Raw genomic sequence first — 18,948 nt, forward strand, 5'->3', positions numbered from 1 at the left:
GGGGTAGGGGTGGGGTGGAGGTCTGCTGCCTGGGGCTCCCAATTGTTGTCTGCAGACTACCTTTTTTTTTTTTTTTTTTTTTTTTTTTTTTAAGACCTACATGATTTCTTCCCCTAGAAGCTGGGTTGTTGCTTTCTGGCATGTACTTATCTGCCCACAACCCCCGAAGATAAAATGTTTCAAAATACTGAGAGGACCTGACTACAAAATGCATAGTGCTGTGGGAGGAGGACAGCGGGAAGGATGTGAGGGCTAGTGAAATCCTTAAAAATACAGCACCTAACGTGAACGTTGCTGTACAGAGTTCTGTGTAATCTAGTCGCAGGGAAAATTATATAATCGGTCTTTTTGACATATCTGTATATCTTTCTCTTTTACATCTTTCTGTTTGTCTCCTCCGTATTCTGCTTTTATTACAAGAAATTTGTTAATTCGACGTTTCAACGTTGCTGGTATCAGACTACACCACTGTAGGAACCCTTTTTTTTACAAAACTAGACTGAAAAAATTCCCCCAAACCTCCACTTAACGGCACAACTGGTATGTATAAATAAAATCTTCATTTTTTAAAGTGACGTGTATGTGGTTTACTCTGTAGCCTCAGCAATTTAAACAGCACCTATCTGCTGCAGATAGAGTTGCTATGCACGTCTTACTAGCGAGTTTGAAAATTCGAACCCGGCTTTGATTTATTTCCTTTCTATCAGTGATTAATGCGCCGTAATTAGCTAATCTCAAAGCCATTATTTACAACTGGGGCAGACAAAGGGAAAAACTGATGATCCAGCACTTAAGTCGGTTTGAAATTACGAAATGGAAAGAAATGTTTAGGTCTCGACTTGGAACCGGACAGCCTAGCCCCGGGATTTTTAAAAATAATAATAATATGATATTATTATAATAATAATATCAATGTTTAGTTTATCCATTAATTACAACTGGTAATTTTTTCGGCCGAAAACGTGCTCGCATCACGTCTGAGTTAGAAAAGAGCAGGCATCTGCTGGGAGCCTTCTCTCTCGCCTTTGTTGCTGTGTTAAGGAGCAGAGCAAGCCGTGCGCTGCCCAACGCGCGGGCGCGGGGCACGAAGCCCACGGCTCCACGCGCCGCGGGGCGCAACCCACGCACGCCTGCAGGGGGGCTCCGCGGCCCGCACGCGCCGCTCCCACCGCCCCCAGCCCCGCCCGACCCGGGCGCCGGGTGGCCCCGAGAGGGACGACGCTGGTGGGGGGTAAAGGAAGGCCGAGGGGCGGCGGGCCCCGGACCCGCAGCCCGCCGGTGCCCGCCGGCTTCCTCAGTTTTGCGGAAGCGTCCCGGCTCCGTTAAACCCCAAGATTTTTCCCTTTCTCTTCGTTTTTGGCTGTGGGAATCTAGCTTTCTAATAATAGCCTAATCCCCCAACATCCCGGGAAGTTAGGGAAGCTTTCGTTTGATCTGGAAATGGGAGGGAAGGCGGGAAATAAAACATTTGTGTAAATAGCAGGGAGGGAAAGGAGCAATTAGATTAGGAAATTTATATATATAAAAATATATATATTTATATATTTATATATTTATATATTTATATATATATATATATAACACAAACAAAAAAACCCACCAAAACAAACAAACAAACAAACCAAACAAAAAAAACCAAAAAAACAAAAAACAACGAGGGGCGCTGGGAGAGGGGCAGAGCTAAGGTGCCTGGGGTGAGCAGGCACTGATTGTCCAAGAGAAGAGGTGCGAATGTTCTTTGTTTCGCCTTGCCAGAGGCACAAGAAAGTAAAAAATGGTCAAAAAGTATTAGCACTTAGAGGAAGAAAAAGAAAAAGAAAAGGAAAAGAAGCAGAAAGAAAGAAGGGAAGAAAGAAAGAAAAGCTAGCAAAGCAGAAACTTGGGGGATTGTATATTATAAACTAAACACCCTCCCCACCCTGTTTATCCTTATTGGAGGGAGGGGGGGCGAAATCTGCAAGCTTTCCAGTTGCTGCTTGCTACCCGCCTCTCTCCCTCCCCTTCTCTCCCTCCCAAACAAACAATGAATCACAGATGATCGCCCCGTGCCCGCTGTAACGCGGCGACACGGAACAAACCGGGAGGGACCGGGCACGGGAGGGGAGCGAAAGGCTGCAGGGATATCCAGGGCAGCGCAGGACTGGTTCCCTCCGTCAGCGCTAAAATCTCCTCGCTTCTCTTCTTCTTCTTCTTCCTCCTCTTTTTGTCTAATGAAGGATTGATTGAGTCATAGGAGTTACGCATGATGCTACTTAGCCCTTGAAAAAACGAATCCAGGCTCTGAACTCCAAAGAATTTTGCATGGGATTTTGGTTCTGAGAAATTCCCCTGTTTGTCCTAAATCCAACCACAAGGGAGGGGTCGGGGGGGGGGGGGGGGGGGGAAGGGGGACATCTGTTTGATTTGAAGCAATAAATACGCCGGATCTGTGGCTGTTTGGGGGTTTCAATTTTTAAAGATGATTAATCCAGCCTCCACCCCCCTTTCCAATTCGACTGTAAAGAAATGGATTAGGAATGGTATCAAGAAGGATTATTCATTTATATCGGGCAGATGGAGCTGTACAGTTGGGTTTCAAATAAACAAAGAAAATGGTTTCTAAATGGTTGTTTGGCATGAATTATTTGGTGGTTTTGCAAACAAGCAAGGCGAGAAGCACTGTACAGCAAGATGTAGGAGAAACCCATCTGGCACCTTCCCCGTCCCTGTCTGTGGCTGGAGGGGCTGCCAGACAGGTAGCGGCAGAGGCGCTGAGCAGACCTGGCCCGAAGGGAGAGGACCCGTCAGCATCAGGCTGCTCTTCCCTCCGACAGCCGGCAGCCCCCAGCCCGCCTAAACCGCGCTGCTCCGCGGCCGCGGGCCCGGCGAGGCTTGGGGATAGGCGGGGGGCTGCACCTGCAGGCCGGGGGGCCAGGGGGGCCGACCTCCGCGCAGCCGGGTCTCTGCAGGCCCTGTGAGATGTGTGTGACAGGGCACGGACCTGGTGGGGTCCCGGCGGCCCCCCCCGCACCCCACGCAATTCCCCTCCTCCCCAGCTCGCCCGCTCGACTCAGCCGCGTGCAAAGTTCGGGGCTTGGCGGGGGATGGGGGAAGAGGGATAAAGAAGCCACCAACTTTCGGGAGTGTTTTCAGCCCAGTGCGTCCCCCCCTGCGCTTCTGCTTCTCCCAGCATTTTTCAAGTCAGCCCCGCGCTGAAATCTCCGGCCATTTCGGTTTCAAATGTGATTGACACGTATGTTAATGGTTTGTTTTTGTGCAAAGCGGCTCTGCAAATTTCCAACACAAACACATTGTGTAGATCAGATGTTAGGTATAAAAATGGTTTATTGATTGAAATAATAGAAGCATTATTTTGATTTGTCCTGACATGATGGCTGATTTATAGATCCCTACCCCATTGATTTCCTCTTGTCCGGGCAGAGCAAAATGATCAAATCTCATGAAAATGCCCTTTTGTGCTAATTAAGAACCCGAGATGCACATTATATATTAGTATTTTCTTCCTTCCTTCCTTCCATTCTTCATTCCCCTCTGTTTCCCTCTCTCTTCCCCTCTCTTTGCTTCTTTCTTTTGCCTTCTCTCTCTCTCTTTCTCTCTGACGGGATTTACCGGATTTATTCTCTGCGCCATGGATTTGGTGCGTGTATGTGTGTATTTTTTATCTTTTATACATCTGTTTTCACTTTGCACTTTCAATGAGCTGTAGCAGACAACAGTGAGAGAAACATCTGAAAATGCAAGGAGACAGAGTTGCATATGTGTTTCATTTCTGCGGGTTAGTCAGAGAAAACAACAAAAGGACAGCTGGGGGGGTGGGGGGGTGGGGGGAATAAAACACTCACAAAAGGGATTGTGACCCTGTAAGAGGGAAAGGCGAGTACAACGAAAAAAAGACTGCAAAAAGTAAGGAATAACAGTAGAAGTAAAGCAAGAAAAAGTGTCAGGGAAAATTGATCAAGAACAAGAATAGGAAGTTAAAAGCCAGTCCGGCTGGATGTTCCTTATCCTTCTTTAAAAGGAGGGTTAGGGAGAAGGCAGCTCAGTCCGGATAAACAAACGGGGAAGACGCACCTGCCGAAAACGTGTATCTGACCTGTCTACACAAATCTGTGTATGTTTATCCATCCATATATTTATATAGGGGGATCTAGAGCATCCCAACACTAATTGCAATCGTGCGTCGAAGAGGTAAGTCTCATAATTATCTCTTTTATGAACGGACAACAAAATCCCTTGAATAGCCAGCAACAGTCACATACCAGGCAGAATTGGTCTGGCTGGACTTTCTGAGTGTTTGCTTGGTTTTGTTACCTTTTTTTATTTTTTTTTTTTTTTTTTTTTTTTTTTGGTTGCGTAGGAGACAGGGTTCAGTGGGAGACAACCAGATGGGGAGGGAGGGCAATCCCATTGTCTGTTCGCCAGAAGATCTCGTTTTGCCCTGGAAAAGACGATCAAACGCAGCCAGGGTCCACTCAGGAAAGTAAAGGGGATGGCGGGGGTGGGGGAGAGGAGTGGGTGCATGTGGATTTAATAGCAGTGAAAGTATTACAGGGAGATCAGATTTAGCGAGGCGAGCGAGAGAGGGCTTTTGAACATCTGCCTAATGCAGCCAATAGAAGTGACATTAGTGATATTGGAGAGAGCGAGACACCGCCGCCGATCGGGCCGGGATTACGGGAGCCTTCCCAATCCGATTAGCCGCTGCCCTTCTCCTGGCAGCGGCGGAGCACGAGCCCCGGACGCCACCGCCGCCGTGCCGTGAGCGGCCCCGGCCCCGCGGCCCCGCAGCAGCCGCGGCTCAGCGCCTCCGCAAAACGCCCGCGCAGGGGCAGAGCCGCAGCCCGGCGGTGCCGGTCAAGCCACTCGGATTTAATATTCATCGATACAGCTCGATGAAATTCCACCCCGCTCCCGGGGAAACCTTTCTTCTCCGGCTAATTGTAATTTACAATTACACTTTACACTTCGTCACGTAGGAGGTCAGGCAACAAGATTCTTCCGTATAATTATTGGCCTCTTTAATCCTATTCCACCACATATCACCCCGCACCACACAGCCCTATTGTTCCCTCCTCCCCATTTTACCAGTCATTTAAACTAGTATCAGAAAAAAGATCCCAGTCTGTATAATTTTAGACACCACACCCACGCCTCTGAGCGTGGAGCAAAATGTATCAATGGGTTGCAGCTCCCGCCGGCGGGGGGGGCGGCTGGCTGCGCCCCTCCGTCCCGCACCGCTCCGCACCGCGCCGCGCAGGGCTCCCGCAGCGCCGCGCTCCCCGCGCCGGCCGGGCGGGACTGGCAGCTGCCGGGCGCGCCGGGCCCGCCTGCCCTCTGGGTTTGGATCGCTTGGCAAATGCTTTCCCTCCACTTGGTTTACCGGGTCGATTAATTTAAAAGCTTTCCTCGATTAATGGCAGGCAAGTTACACAGAAACTCACGTCTGCGGGCTCCCTGCACCCAGCCAGTATCTCCTGCCCACGCGCACCATGTGCCTTGCTTAACTACGACCGTAGCCTTTGACGCAAAGCGCATCTCTCCGGCTCTCCGATGCAGGGAAAAATGCCTGCAGTTTGTACCTCCAGGCATTACAACATGTCTCAGCCCAGATGAAAGCAACACTGCAGCTTGAGCGCAGCCGGCCGCAGAGGAGTGTCACTGCTTTCAGCTCTGCCAAGGACGCTGCCAGGTGCTGCCGTGGGGCTCTCGAGTACTATCAGGTTCAGCCTTGTGCCTGCCTCTTCACAAGCTGTTTTACCACCCGGTAGCAGCTACGTGAATCATGACTCAAAGGCTCACTACCATCCAGCTCATGAATTACAGAAAATTGACGCCCTGCTTAAAATTCACGGCAGTGAACTTGTAACGTTCACATTTTTACATGGCAGTCATTTTACAGGCAGATAACGTCTAACAGCTCCTGAGTTTCCGCCTTGTAACAGTGTAAGAATAGCATGGCAAAGGCCAAGAAGTCTCTATGTCTCTCTTTCACACACACAGGGTACACACCACAGCACTGTGCAGCCGTTTCATGATCTGCAGCACATCACTATAGTGTCTGTCTCTGAGAAAATACACTGCCAGTTTTTGTTTGTTTGACTGGTTAGGTTTTTTTAACGGGCATTATAAACCTTTCTTCTTACAATGCTAGGTGGGCTAATTTTACTAATCTTCCATCTCTGCATGTCAGGCACCAAAGCTGTTACTATGTCAAAAAAATCCCTGATTTTAATGGTAGCAGTCTAGTCTTCATTAGCCTCTCAATAGGGGGGTCAAAGAGTTGAAAGTAGAATTAGGATATATCACTGTTGAAGAAGGTAACTCAGATCTATATAAAGTCTTCTTGATTTGCCACCCTATCATGTTTGAACTTACATCATTCAAACAAAAAGACAAACAAGCAATTTATGCAAAATCTTCCCTTGTTCCTCTTCTTTTCCAGAGTCTTCAGAGGTTATTTTCAGAACACAAATTCATAAACTTGACCTGGGAATCCAAATAGTCTTAGAATAAAAAATCCTATCTTACCACCAAGCCCTATGTTCATCTTCAGGTTTTATTTCAGTTTATTGCATAGTTGTTTCTCCTAAGTGATACACTCTTTACTTCTTTGTTATTATTATTATTAACTCTCTGATGTTCTCAGTAAAAGAAATAGCTGGCATCATTTGGGTCATTCTTTGTCCTGAAATAGAGGGTCTTATACCGTATGGATGCCACAAACGTATTCGTGGGCTGGCCAGTAGGAGACAGCAACAGTTTGGGGGTAGTAGCATCTCGCTACTATGTGCATGTGCCTTTCAAGACACTATAGAGTTACAGCACAAATTTGTGCTTCTGGAATGTGGAAGATGATTAATATCTTGCATCCCAATTTCTGGATCCCCAAATGTCTTATGAAATATGTTTAAAGATTAACATGGAGTGCCCTAAATTTATTTCCTCCATTTTAAGTTTTCTTAGTTTTTCACTGGAGTTTTTTACCATAGGTATTTCTACTAAATTTTTAACACCTATTGAAGATAACAAAATTGAAAACAAATTAAAATGATGATATATCCAGTTTATGGGAATGAAAAAGTAAAAAGAGTAAATTTCTACTATTTAACAGAATCCTGGATTTTACACTGCCATGAACAGCAAGCATTTTTCCAATATTTTCCATTTTTTTTGATGTTTTATTTATATATCAAAATCTTTGAAAAATTTATCCAAGACATTCCAGATGCGCATGGAGTGAATTCCAGAATGCATACACTCTGATGTGGACTAATATCCATTTTAAAGCTCTTTTGTGTCATCAGTGAAGTGCTTGAATTCCTGCTTACATTCATGACACTTCAGAATGGCACATGCCTTGTATTGGGAACTCTGGGGCTGAGAAAATGAATACAATATTGAATATCAAAATACAAAGAGCAGAAGATGCTGCTTTATAAGGGTAATTTTAAATTACCAACAAAGGGAATATTTGGCCTCAATTGTCTGTAGATGGGACAGAGTCAGTCTGCAGGATCCTCTACTGATATGAATATATTATAATGAAAGAAGAGCTATTTTTGCTCATGTTAGCTGAAGACCAGCCCCATAGAGTGCATAGATTCCACAGTGGTCATGGACAAGCTGAGTGGCTTTTAGAGAATAATTAACTGGCAGATTGTGTTTTGAATATTATTGCAGCTGTTCCTGCTGATTCTGTCAGAGACCAAACCCTGTTGTGCCAGACAGTATTCAAACCTAGAACCAGAAAGCTGGTCCCTGCTTGGTGTTTCTTTTATAAGCAGGAAACAAATCCTGCCTCCTGTTTTGGTTTGTTTGGTTGTGACTCTGGTGCTAGGAGGACCACTGCACCTGAGCTTTAAGTGCAGCAGAATTAGTCAAAACTTCACAGATTAGGTAAAACTTCTAAGGTAAAGCTCAGAAAAAAATAAAGAAATGGGAGAGAAAAGAAAGAGAGGAAAAAAATGTGTTAAAGAAAAAAAATGGGTATGATGAAAAGCACTGATCAGGAAGAAGGCAGGGAGTCCTGACATAACATATTTTTCTTTCATCCAGCAATATTTTCCAGTAGTTCTTTGGAAAATGTCATTCTTTCTCCCACCATCTGCTCTTGTCTCTTAAATCTTCATGGATTCCCCAGACTGCCATGGCCAACTACAACAAGGAAGAGAGACTGGGAGAATTAAGAAAGTCTCAGTGCACAGATGGAAGAGTACAGTTTCAACATGAACTAGTCCATACTATTTCCTCTGTAAAATCATCTTACTTTCAGTCTATACATATATGTGCACACACATATACCACGCATGTATTTTGAACTGTTTCTTAGCAAATCTTGATTAAACAGCCTGTTGTGCCAATATATCATATTAGTAGGTCTGCTTGTGCTAGGAGAGGAAAGTGAAGGACTGAAATGAAGGGAGACCATCATGGTCTACATTTGATTGCCTGTAAATCAGCCAGGTAAACCTCAACAGTGTTGTTTTTTATGTTCCACCTCATGTAACTGTTTGTGGTTTTGACTGGTGAGCATTAGAAAGGAACTGACCAGTTGGCAGGGCTGGATTCTTAATGGTACTTTTTTGTATCCTTTTTAAAATATGAACTGTAGACTCAGGAAGAATACAAAACAGATGACGTTGGCAGTGTTTCTTACTGCTGTGGACAGAGCACCCTCAGGTGGCTGATGCACCCTTACTTACACTACACTGCCAGTGCAATCTCCTAACTGGGAAGGTAACTGAGAAAAACTGCTTCCTGGTTACACTGGCATAAATCAAATATAGCTTAGTAAAACTCCATGTAGCTCTACTGGTACAAGCCTGGTGTAAGTGAAGTGAAAATTCAGCCCTATTGCACCAGTCATTGCAAAGAGCTAATCTGTGATTTGAGCTGTCCATCTGCCAGGATGCTTGAGCTGGGCCTGTAATGCTTGGGAACTATTGAGCCTGTGCACATCAGGCACTGAGCAGGCATCTCTCAGAGATCCTGGCACGCTGCAGATGGAGGACAGCTCAGAGGTTAGGGCACTGGTCTGGGACCCCAAGCAGTATTTCTCCATCCCTCGCTAGGCAGGCTGTGTAAAACACTGCGAACGCCAAGATTTGTGGCATTTACCAAGTGAAAACATATATCAGTATTTTGTGATGGTCAGATTAACTGAAAACATGATCATTCCCATCTTGTCGGAACCCCCTTTCCCTGCTTGCTGTTACTTGTCACCAGGGCCGGCTTTTCAGTTCTGTTTCCTGGGAGTGATTGTTGTTTGGATATATTTTTTTGATTACACACAGGAGAATGTATCCTCATTGACTAAAAAGACAAAGAAAAGAAAGAGGCTTGCTTTGGCAAGCAGTTAATTTTGCAATGTAATTCTGGAAATAGGTCTGGGTTTGTGTGCACTGGTCTAGATGCAATTTTAATTTCACCATGTGACTAAATGGGAAAAGGATGACTAAAGAAGTGACATCATACGTAGCAGTAGGATGCAACCGTTCACTTGGAACAGTACGAGTTTTGCAAGAAGTGAAGGACCTGTTTGTAAACAAATTGTGGTTTAGGTATTCTTCAGTTGGCAGCAGACTGAGGTGCACTCAGGTGATTTGTGGTGTATTGCCGGTTCTTCACCACCCCTCCACCCCCCACTCCAGCTTGTAATTCACTCATCAGCAAATAGACCACGTCTCCATTGTTGCAGCACTACGGATAAACAACTACTTGGCCACCCACTGCAGAAAATCATGTCCTGCCATTTCTGTTGGTTTTATTCCCATAAATTTTTATCCACACAATTGAAAGGAATTCTCCTTTCCTAACAGAAGCCAAAGCATTTGGCAAAACAGAGAGTCCCTTTTAATCAGGTATATTTTTAATCTTACTACCTTTTTGTTCTCTAAAATTGTTCTCTGTTCAGCACTAGTACTATTATGTGATGGTAGAAATGGCAGGGCTTTTTTATTTCCTGTGAAGGTTTATCCCAAGTGCTTGTGTTTCGGATGTATTCAATGGTTGACTTTGCCTGTTGTGCTTTCAAAATTCAGGAGATTAGCATTCAGCTTTGGCTGTGATTTATGCTGTTACCAAAGATCTTTGAACAAACATGGAATGTGAACAAAACAGCCTAATAGTAATGACATTTCTGGGCCAAATTCAGCTGTGACACAAATGGCAGCACAAGTTACATGCTGGATATATGTTGATCAGGGGCAGAGTGATAAAGCATACGTGGTTACAACAGGGTAACTTGCACAAGGCTGACCTTCAGTGTATAAAATTAGGGTAACTCGAGCTGGTGGAACAACAATGTATGCATATGTGGTGTATGAGTGTGCATTATGGGGGAAATTAAAGCTTTATCCTGCACTGGCAGTAGGAACAAGCCTTAATCTGGATTTATTTGTATTTCATTCCCAGAGTGACATAAAAGAGTCTTTGGGCCAATCTACACCGCACACAGGAGTCAGGCATAGTGATCTCTGTCTAGGAGCCAGAGAGCCCAAAAAGCAAGTCAGCCCTATGGAGGGGTGACACCACACTGGGGAAGCTCCCTGGCTCCAGCACTGCTGAGCTTGGCCGCTCGATGAAGTCACCATAGGGTGCAGGGGGGTGGACTCCAGTGTCACCCACACACCAGTCCTTCCACCACCTGCCTGCAAACAGTCATCCCTTCTTCCTTTTGCCATTAGTGTTCCACTATTTCAACCCATCAACCAGTTTCTCTCTTCTGTTTTCAAGCTTCTAATTATAGCTTGCAGATGCTCATTTCTTATTTTCTCTTCCTGGATTGCTATAACTGTCCTAAGCCAGGTTCCAAGCCTGACCTGGCTGTCTACGCCAGCTGCCCGGTGATCTCAGGGCTTCCCTGTTCCTACCTGTGCAGTCCTGGTGGGGAGCATGCAGAAGGCATTTCCCATTTGTGGCTTGGACCTGTGACTTCCATGGCAGAAGCAGGGTGTATGCATGCTGGACACCTTAGATGTTGCATCCTGATACAGAACTTCAGAATTGTCTAAGACAATTAAATACATGTTTATTTAATTAAAAACAATCCTGCCATTCACTGTAGAGCTTTTGTATTGTTGCCCTAGCAGTGGTTAAGACAGTTAACACATGAACCTTTAAACTGTGGGCAAATCACAGAACAGGTTAAGACCAATAAATGTGTTAAATCTCCTTCCTTCAGGTAAAATGAAAATCAGATTTAAGTGTCTAGCTTGAAAAAGATGGAGACAATAGAAGCTGCAGCTGGAGGTATATAGACCTGAGCAAAGTACGGTGCAAGGAAGGTTGAGTGAGGCTGTAATGAGATGCAAACCGAAGCTGCTGCTGTAAAAAGTTCCTGCTCTTCCATTCTTCCAGCCTCTTATTCCTACCTTCGCACCTCTCCTCTGCTCTGTGCTAGCGTATGTGTGCAATGGCACCAGCAGTTGAAACAGGGAATAGCCTGTCTAAAAATCACCTGGTAAAAAATACCCTAAATCCATGGCAGCATTTCAGTCGCATAAAGTCACTGAATAGCCAGAACCGTGAAGATACAGCTAGCAAGCTTCCCTGGCGCTACTCGAAAATCCAGGGGTATAAGTAGTTGTTTGATGTGCTGTGTGCAGGAGGGAAAGTAGGAAGTAGGAGAGGAATATGACTGAGCAGAAGCAAGGGACAGAGGTTTTCAGATGCAGGACTGACTAAGAAAACATAGGGTTGGGGAAATGAAACAGATTTAGGTTTCTAAGACACGTGATGCACTAACACCTCACACTCATGCAGGAACTTGGTTGCAGCAATGAAATGTCTGGTTTGTAGAACAACTTTCCTTGACAACCAGAAACTATTCTATAAGAACTTGACACTGTCAGCTACTTAGGTCCTAGTAATCATGCTAGGCTACATGTTTTCCAAGCCCACAATCTTCCGACATGGGTGTTCCCACAGAGGGTTTCCTTAAAGCTAGTATCAGAGTAGAGACCTTTATATGACCCCTGTGACATCTGCCTTTATATGACTTGAGAAGTGATCTGAGCCCCAGAATAGAAATGCCTCAAAGACTCTGTTTCCCTCTGCATACAGTGTTTAATATATGACACTTACTCTGTTCAGTATAAATTTAAATATAAATTTCTTATTGCTATTAAATAAAAAAATATAGAAAAGTAAATATGCATGCTTTAACAAATATCAGTTACATATAAACATATCAGGACAGTTTTCTTAGCCTTTCCAGAGGCAAAAAAACCTCTAGTATGCTTTACAGATCGTGGGATGAGATAAAGTGAGTGTTATTATGAAATGATCATGAGGGTAATGCTGTTTTCTAAGGAACTGAAGTATAATTACTGAACGGCAAGATCATCTAGTTATTTTGATTTTTTTATTGTGTCCTACTGTGGATTGTTTTCCATGAGCTTTCTGGAAGACACTTTTCCCCTTTATGAAATAAATCCATATTCATTTACCATAATAAAAATCAAAGTAACTTTTGGTTTAGGGTTTTAGCTTCTGATAACAAATTCTTATGTAAAGCAGATGCTATTTTAAGTCTCTCTCTCTTGCTTGCTCAAGGAAGAGTGTAATGAGCTTTGGTCGGTTATCTATAGCATCCCTAAAATGTTTAGCTTTTTTATTTTAACACACTGCAATGAAAACATTTAATTCATTTATAATATTTAGATTGTTAGCACCAAAGTCCATTTGATAAAAAGAATTTTATGTGTTATTTATGGGGAAGACACTTAAGGATTTCAATAATTCTTAAAAATATTTACATTTTTTTCTTCTGACTTTTTGTTTTATGCTGTTTTATAGACTTCATTTCTATTTGATGTAGGTTTCAAACTTCAGATTTATGGCTCAACACCTCACAACAAATTTTGTAAATATTCTGTGGGGGCTTGGTCCTGAAACATAAACACTTCTTCCTATTCAGTCACTGAGGAAAACCAGACCCCCTCATTTATTATGTGATATCCAGAAGGCTAAGGAGATTTTGATCTCCTTTTTCAGGAACATCTTCTTCAGTAAGAAAAATAAAATGTCATCATGCTAAGGTGAATCATAATAAATGTTATATCTTGGCTGACACTAAAAAATAAATCAAAGAAAGTTGTGAGAAATATTGGTGACTTTTTTTTACCACAGAGATTTGGACCAGCTTTATAAATTAAACAGTACGCGATGACAGCTTTGGGGCGGTAAGTAAACCATTCAGTAGATAATCTCCATAGTAACAAAAAAAGTTTAACCATCTCAAACCAAAATAGCACATCTGGACTTGGCTGTGTCATATGGCAAGAGGGAAGATTTTATTGTTGTCCAAAGTCACAGCACACAAGAAAACCGTGTACAGTTCAATCCTTGTTAGCAGAAATCGGTGAAGTGCAAGCAATGCGTTTGGGAGGATTCTGATCCTGTAAATCATTATCTATTTGCTCACCTTTATGCTGTGTAAGGATTCTGTTGTGACCCATCTGCTGTTTGCAATTTAGCAAAAAAAGCAGCCTTTTCCTTAGTGAATATGGCATCCAGTCGTGAAAATTCTTGCCCATGTGAATAGTCTCAAGCCATAACAACAGAATTCATTTGGGTAATAGCTGAGGCACTGGGTTCCTAATTAGCAGTATTTAGTTTTAATTGCACCAAACTTTAAAGTTGAAGACCTACTTTAAAAGAGAAATGCTTTTGTGTTCTAAATCAAAGATGGAATGACTTACTTGGTGTGGGTGCTGAAACTCAAAGATAAAAAGCGAACTGCTGAGGAGAATGAAAGATTTTGTTCAGTAAGGACAAGGCTGTGTGTGATACTCCATATCTCTGTCTGAGAAGGGCTCCACTTTGGAACTTGTTCAAGCTGCATAAACTCCGGGTCAAACCTTGCTAAACTGAGTGCGTAGCTGACGGCAGGAGGTATCCACAGGGTAGTTGGCAGGAGCTGTGTGGGGTCCAGCTGCTCCATTACCACAAAATTCACTTTTGGCTTCACTACAATGTGTTAATTTGCCCCTGTCTGAGGCAGCAAATACTCAGGGAAGGAAACAGATACAATCTTCATTCTGTCTTTATGGTGAACTTGTCATTTCAGCCAGGTCATTTGCATAGAGGGATGCAGCAATTTGTAGGTAAGGGCTATGGCAGAAATTGTGTCTCTGAGAGAAACTTTTTCAGAGGCTGTGCTTCCCAAGGCTTTTCCTGGACTGGGGCATTTATGTCCTTCCTTTAGCATAGCGATGAGCTTGAAGGCACGCTCTGGGGCTCCAGAGCTGCACTAGCTTCACTAGCCAGCCAGGACTACGTGACAGCTTCATGTCCAGTCTAGACCTCCTGAAGGCAGTCAGCTTTGCCAGACTTCCCTAGCAGGCTTTCAGCTCTTCCTCCTCCCTACCACAATACAGCTAAAGCTATAATGCCCAGGAGGTAGCTCAGTCTCTTTGGTCAATTTAATCCTTTTCATCCATCAGAATGTGCCAGGACAGCTAAAATGCCAGTATGGGTTCCAGAACTGGGACTAGAGAGATCCTTAGATTTATGTCAACAATAGTCAGACAGCCTCGCTAATTTCTAGCCCAACCTCCTTCCTCATGAGGCCACAGCGAGGTCTATGTCTCTGTCTTTCTGTGCTAGCCCCTTCTTTTAAGCTCAGCTCTTTCCCTTTTAGCTCCAGGACAGGTCCATTGATGTACCCAGCACAACAAAATCCTGTGGACTGGAGATGCTCCTGTTTTGAATGGGTGCTTCTTCCCCCTCCCATGCTTGCAAGGGAGGGAGTTTGCCCATAACAGAATCTCCCTGTGCAAAAATCTTTAACCATTATTCAGACCTCTCTAAAGAGTTCTAGTATACAGGAAGAATCCTGCCTGTTTCCCTTGGATGCTCCAAACTTATTCCCTAACCCTGACCTAAAAGGATGGCTGCAGTTGCAAGTCAGGATTTGCAAAGTCTTGGCACGACAATGTATGTGGTAACAAATGATTTGACATAAATCCTTCCAAGACAAAAAATGCATGCACAGTAGAGACAGGTTTATAAAGCTGGGTGATGAAGAAAGGTCAGTACCCTCTAATCTAAATGAAACAATCCTTGTCTTGCATCACAAGAAGCCTCCCAAGCAACCCTTCCACAGCTCACTGAAATCATACAGTTCACAATCTTCCCTTTCATGCTTCCTTTGTTAAATAATTTAGTGTGGATATTTGGATGAGATTCTCATCGGCACAAGTTTATCTTTTAACATAGATGGTTCACTCGCCTCCTCCCACTCCGTTCGGCTATGTGAGCATGCCAGGCATTGTGTGTGGTTGGAGTGGAGGGCATTCGGGTAATTACTTTCATTGCATTGTACAACATCCTTTACAATTTGAGGTTGCCAGTGCTTCAGCAGCTCTGAGATCCCAACTCAGACTTTAATAATGTGTTGCTAAAAAAGGGGGTTAAATGTTGTTTATACATCACATTTCTGGACGTGGCAAATTTCATTTGCACCTGCCAATGGCTTACTGATAAATATACACTGGTAGAAGTTCAACAGCAGTGGGCCTGTGAGTTAGATAAATACCACATGACACCATAAGCATTGAAGGTTAGTGTTTTCCCAGCTCTCACACTCTGCTAGACATAAACTCTTTTCTTAAAATAGATCAAAAATAAATAAATCGTCTTTGTAAGGTTAAAAAAAATATTAAAATGCATATTCAAAACACTAAATAAATTTCTCTTAAAGTCTATTGCAGTCATCTGCTAGGTTTCCTGTCTCTTGGATGTTAATTATGATTTACTCAAGATTTGTGGTCAATTTTTAAGTATAAAAGCAACTCATATGACTGGTTGCCAGTTCTGAAGTCTAAAGGCCTTGCTTTATACTGCCATAGTAGAATAGAAAATATAATCAAAGTTTGACCTTCAACTTTAATCCTATAAACAGAGAATTTGCTTACTTTACCTTGGAAACGGATGTGATTCATCACAGTAGCCCATAAATAACATGTCAAAGTGTTAGACCGATCAATGAAAATAAGTTATTGAAAAATAATGTGATTGTAAAGTCTCTATGTAAACTAGCTTAATGTTATTTTAAAACGAGGAGGGCTTTCAGCCTAGGGTATTTTTTTTTTCCAGGACGATAGTGACTGTGTATTAAATGCAGTAAACATTAAACATATTTGGCCTACATAAGCTATTCTTTTCCAGGAAAAGTACTTTAAGGTAAATAAACATTATACCTCCAGAGGAATAATTTGGCTCTGCTTAGAACAAGACTGCAAATGGCAGGTTACCTAAACTGCCTGTTGCTTATCACTGTGCCTGAAACAAAAACAGAAGGTGAACTCTGGTCCACATGGGAGCCCACTGGAATGGTTCATCCACAGAAAACCTGCTTTACAGACCTCCAAGCTGCAAGCAGAAGTTCTGGGATGTGAACTGGATTAATTACATCTCCACTTTTTCATTGTGGATAATAACTCTGAAGTCTGATAACAGCAATCTAAATAGGAAGTTGCTGTTTCATGGCTTATGTTTTCAACAGGAATACCCCGATAATGGAGCATTTCAGAAAAGCCTTTCAGGTGTCTTGGCTCCAAAAAGTCTGATTTTAAAATTCTTTGATGCAGTGGCACAACACTCATCCAAACAATAAAACTCACACAGAAAAAAAAGCCCACATGGGGATATTGAACTGAACTGAATATCAAAATAAATAACCTAAATATTTATTATGGAATGTTATTGTCCAGTTAACCAAAAAGCTATTTTGCTGAACTGAAGGCTGAAGCTGATTTTAGCTTGCTGTATCAGAGTCAGAGCTTGCCCAGCTTTTAGATCTACCAGCTGAAGTCTTTTTGCACTCTTCATGTCAGTAGTCGTGGAGGTATTTCTCATATCTAAAAATTAGGCCAGTTATTTTGATGCCCAAATATAAATAACATTTTTCAGCCTACTTTATTCAAAGGTTCTTGTTTGTACATGATGGAATCTTTCGATATAAATAATTAACAAGTGAATAGAATGTATTGCTGTTCAATGAGACGGAGGCAATGGAGTGGTATCAGATAGCTATGTACTTTCCTTTTTTCCTTTCATTGGTGCCATAAAAATAATTTTTTAAAAAATCTTTACCTCATACAGGAAATGTTCTGCTAAGATTACATTGTAAATTATGTAGAGAAAGAATATAATATAAACAATGATGGTTATGAGAATAATTTTCTGACAGAGCTGTTCTTCAGTACTTTTTGCACAAATATGGCTTTGTATTTGCATTTGTTAATGTAAGTGGAACATAGTTGGAGTCGAAAGCATTCTGGATTTGCATCATGACAGCCGGAACCCTCTCCTGGCTTTTCGCTTTGTCATTTATAGTTTATTTATTTACTTAAATCTCAAACCTGGTGGGAGGAAATGCAGAAATCTGAGGAATCCCATACAGACTGTGAATCTCTGCCAATAAGAGACTCCAAGTACTACCTACTGAAAGCCTCTAACCCCAGTGAAGCATCACCTTCATTGTCTTTTGCAATGCCTTGTTCCATGTGCAGCCTGTGCCTACCTTGGTGCCACAGCCACGGCTCCACCGGTGTGATGAGCAGAAGCCCCAGCCCTGGAGGCATGAATGGGTGCTGCTTGCAGAGAGGTCTCATAGCAATAGCAAAGCCAAAAGGACACCTTCGCTTGTCACACTGCTTACTACTACAGTCCAGAAGAAAAGTATCCGAGGTCCAGGCGTGCAGGACCCTGAAGAGAAAAGCCCATCCCAAGCGACTCTTAGCTCGGGGAGAAAAAAAAAAAAAAGATGGTACAAGGACATAGGTGGGGCAGAGAAACAGAGGGAGGGCTGGGGGACAGCAGGTCACATCTCTAACTGAGGCACCTACATTTCCATCCAAGCCACCTGCTCTGCCCTTCTTCCAGAGGCAGAGAGGCTTCTGTGGGGTATGGCCTGCCCTGTGCGCAGAGGGACAGCGTTGTGCGTCCCCTCCTTGGCCAGCAGCTTGTGGCCAGGGCAGCCTTGCGGAACAGGAGCTTGATTTCTGTTGTGCCCTGTGGAGGCAATGTAGCAAAAGTCCTTTTTACAGAGAGGTTTGAGGAATTACCGTGAAATGGTTTCTGGACTATTTATGCAAACCTTCCTGTAAATCTGCAAGACAGTAAGAGAGAAAGCACGAAGGTGCCTGCTTGATGATTTAGCAAACGATGTTGCCATTCTCAGCTGCCTGGGATCAACACTTCCAGCTCTCATGTGTGGTTGTAAAATGAACTTACTACTGCAGTCAGCATTTACAGGCATGCCTCCATATATTGTAATTGAGCGATTTCCATAGACAATAAAGTTTACTTTCTATCCTTCTTATGAAATATTATTTTAGACAACTGCATGTTAAAAATCATCTGTATATTCCCACACAAAACTTTTTAACGACGTCCTTACTGTAACACTGCTTAAAGCATCCACCATATCATTTTCTAGGTTTTGCTTTATTGTTGTTTCTGTCTCTACAGATTTTTATTTTGTGTTTGATGATTTATTTGTGGAAAGAGAGAATTCTGATATGAATACTGTAATATCAGTTCTTCAATCAGTGTCGAACAGATTTAAGCAAGTAAATTCCACTTAAGGTAAGGGAGGTGAAAATTAAAATTGGTCGGTTTGGGAATGGGCAAAAGACTCCTCCCTTAAAAGTTTTAATTTCCCTAAGAAACCAACTACTTTTTTTTTTTTTTTTTTTTTTTTAAGAAAAGAATACTGAACACTAAACTTTTTGTTGTTGTTATTACTATTCTTGTTTTATTAAAAGAAACATCTGTTTTAAGACAGGGTAGCAGTATCATGTCATTGCTGCTTTCTCTTGCATCTCTCTCCTCACTCAAACATATGTTATGGGTCAGAAAACTTTTTTGTCATTTATACTGATAATGTAACTAATTCACCCATGCATGCTGTACTGGTCTTATAACACATGCCAGTTT

At 42.8% G+C, this 18,948-nt stretch overlaps 1 long non-coding RNA gene across 1 annotated transcript in view; it reads left to right on the plus strand.

Moving 5' to 3' along the window:
• LOC308057019 overlaps positions 1-18,706 on the plus strand; it is a 36,305-nt gene extending 17,599 nt beyond the window's left edge. The window contains exon 2 of the long non-coding RNA XR_013925095.1: positions 95-18,706. This is a non-coding gene — a long non-coding RNA (uncharacterized lncRNA). The remainder of the gene's footprint in view (positions 1-94) is intronic.
• The last annotated feature ends 242 nt before the right edge of the window (positions 18,707-18,948 follow it).

The sequence above is a fragment of the Falco punctatus genome (assembly GCF_963210335.1).
Source record: "Falco punctatus genome assembly, chromosome: Z".
NCBI lineage: Eukaryota > Metazoa > Chordata > Aves > Falconiformes > Falconidae > Falco > Falco punctatus.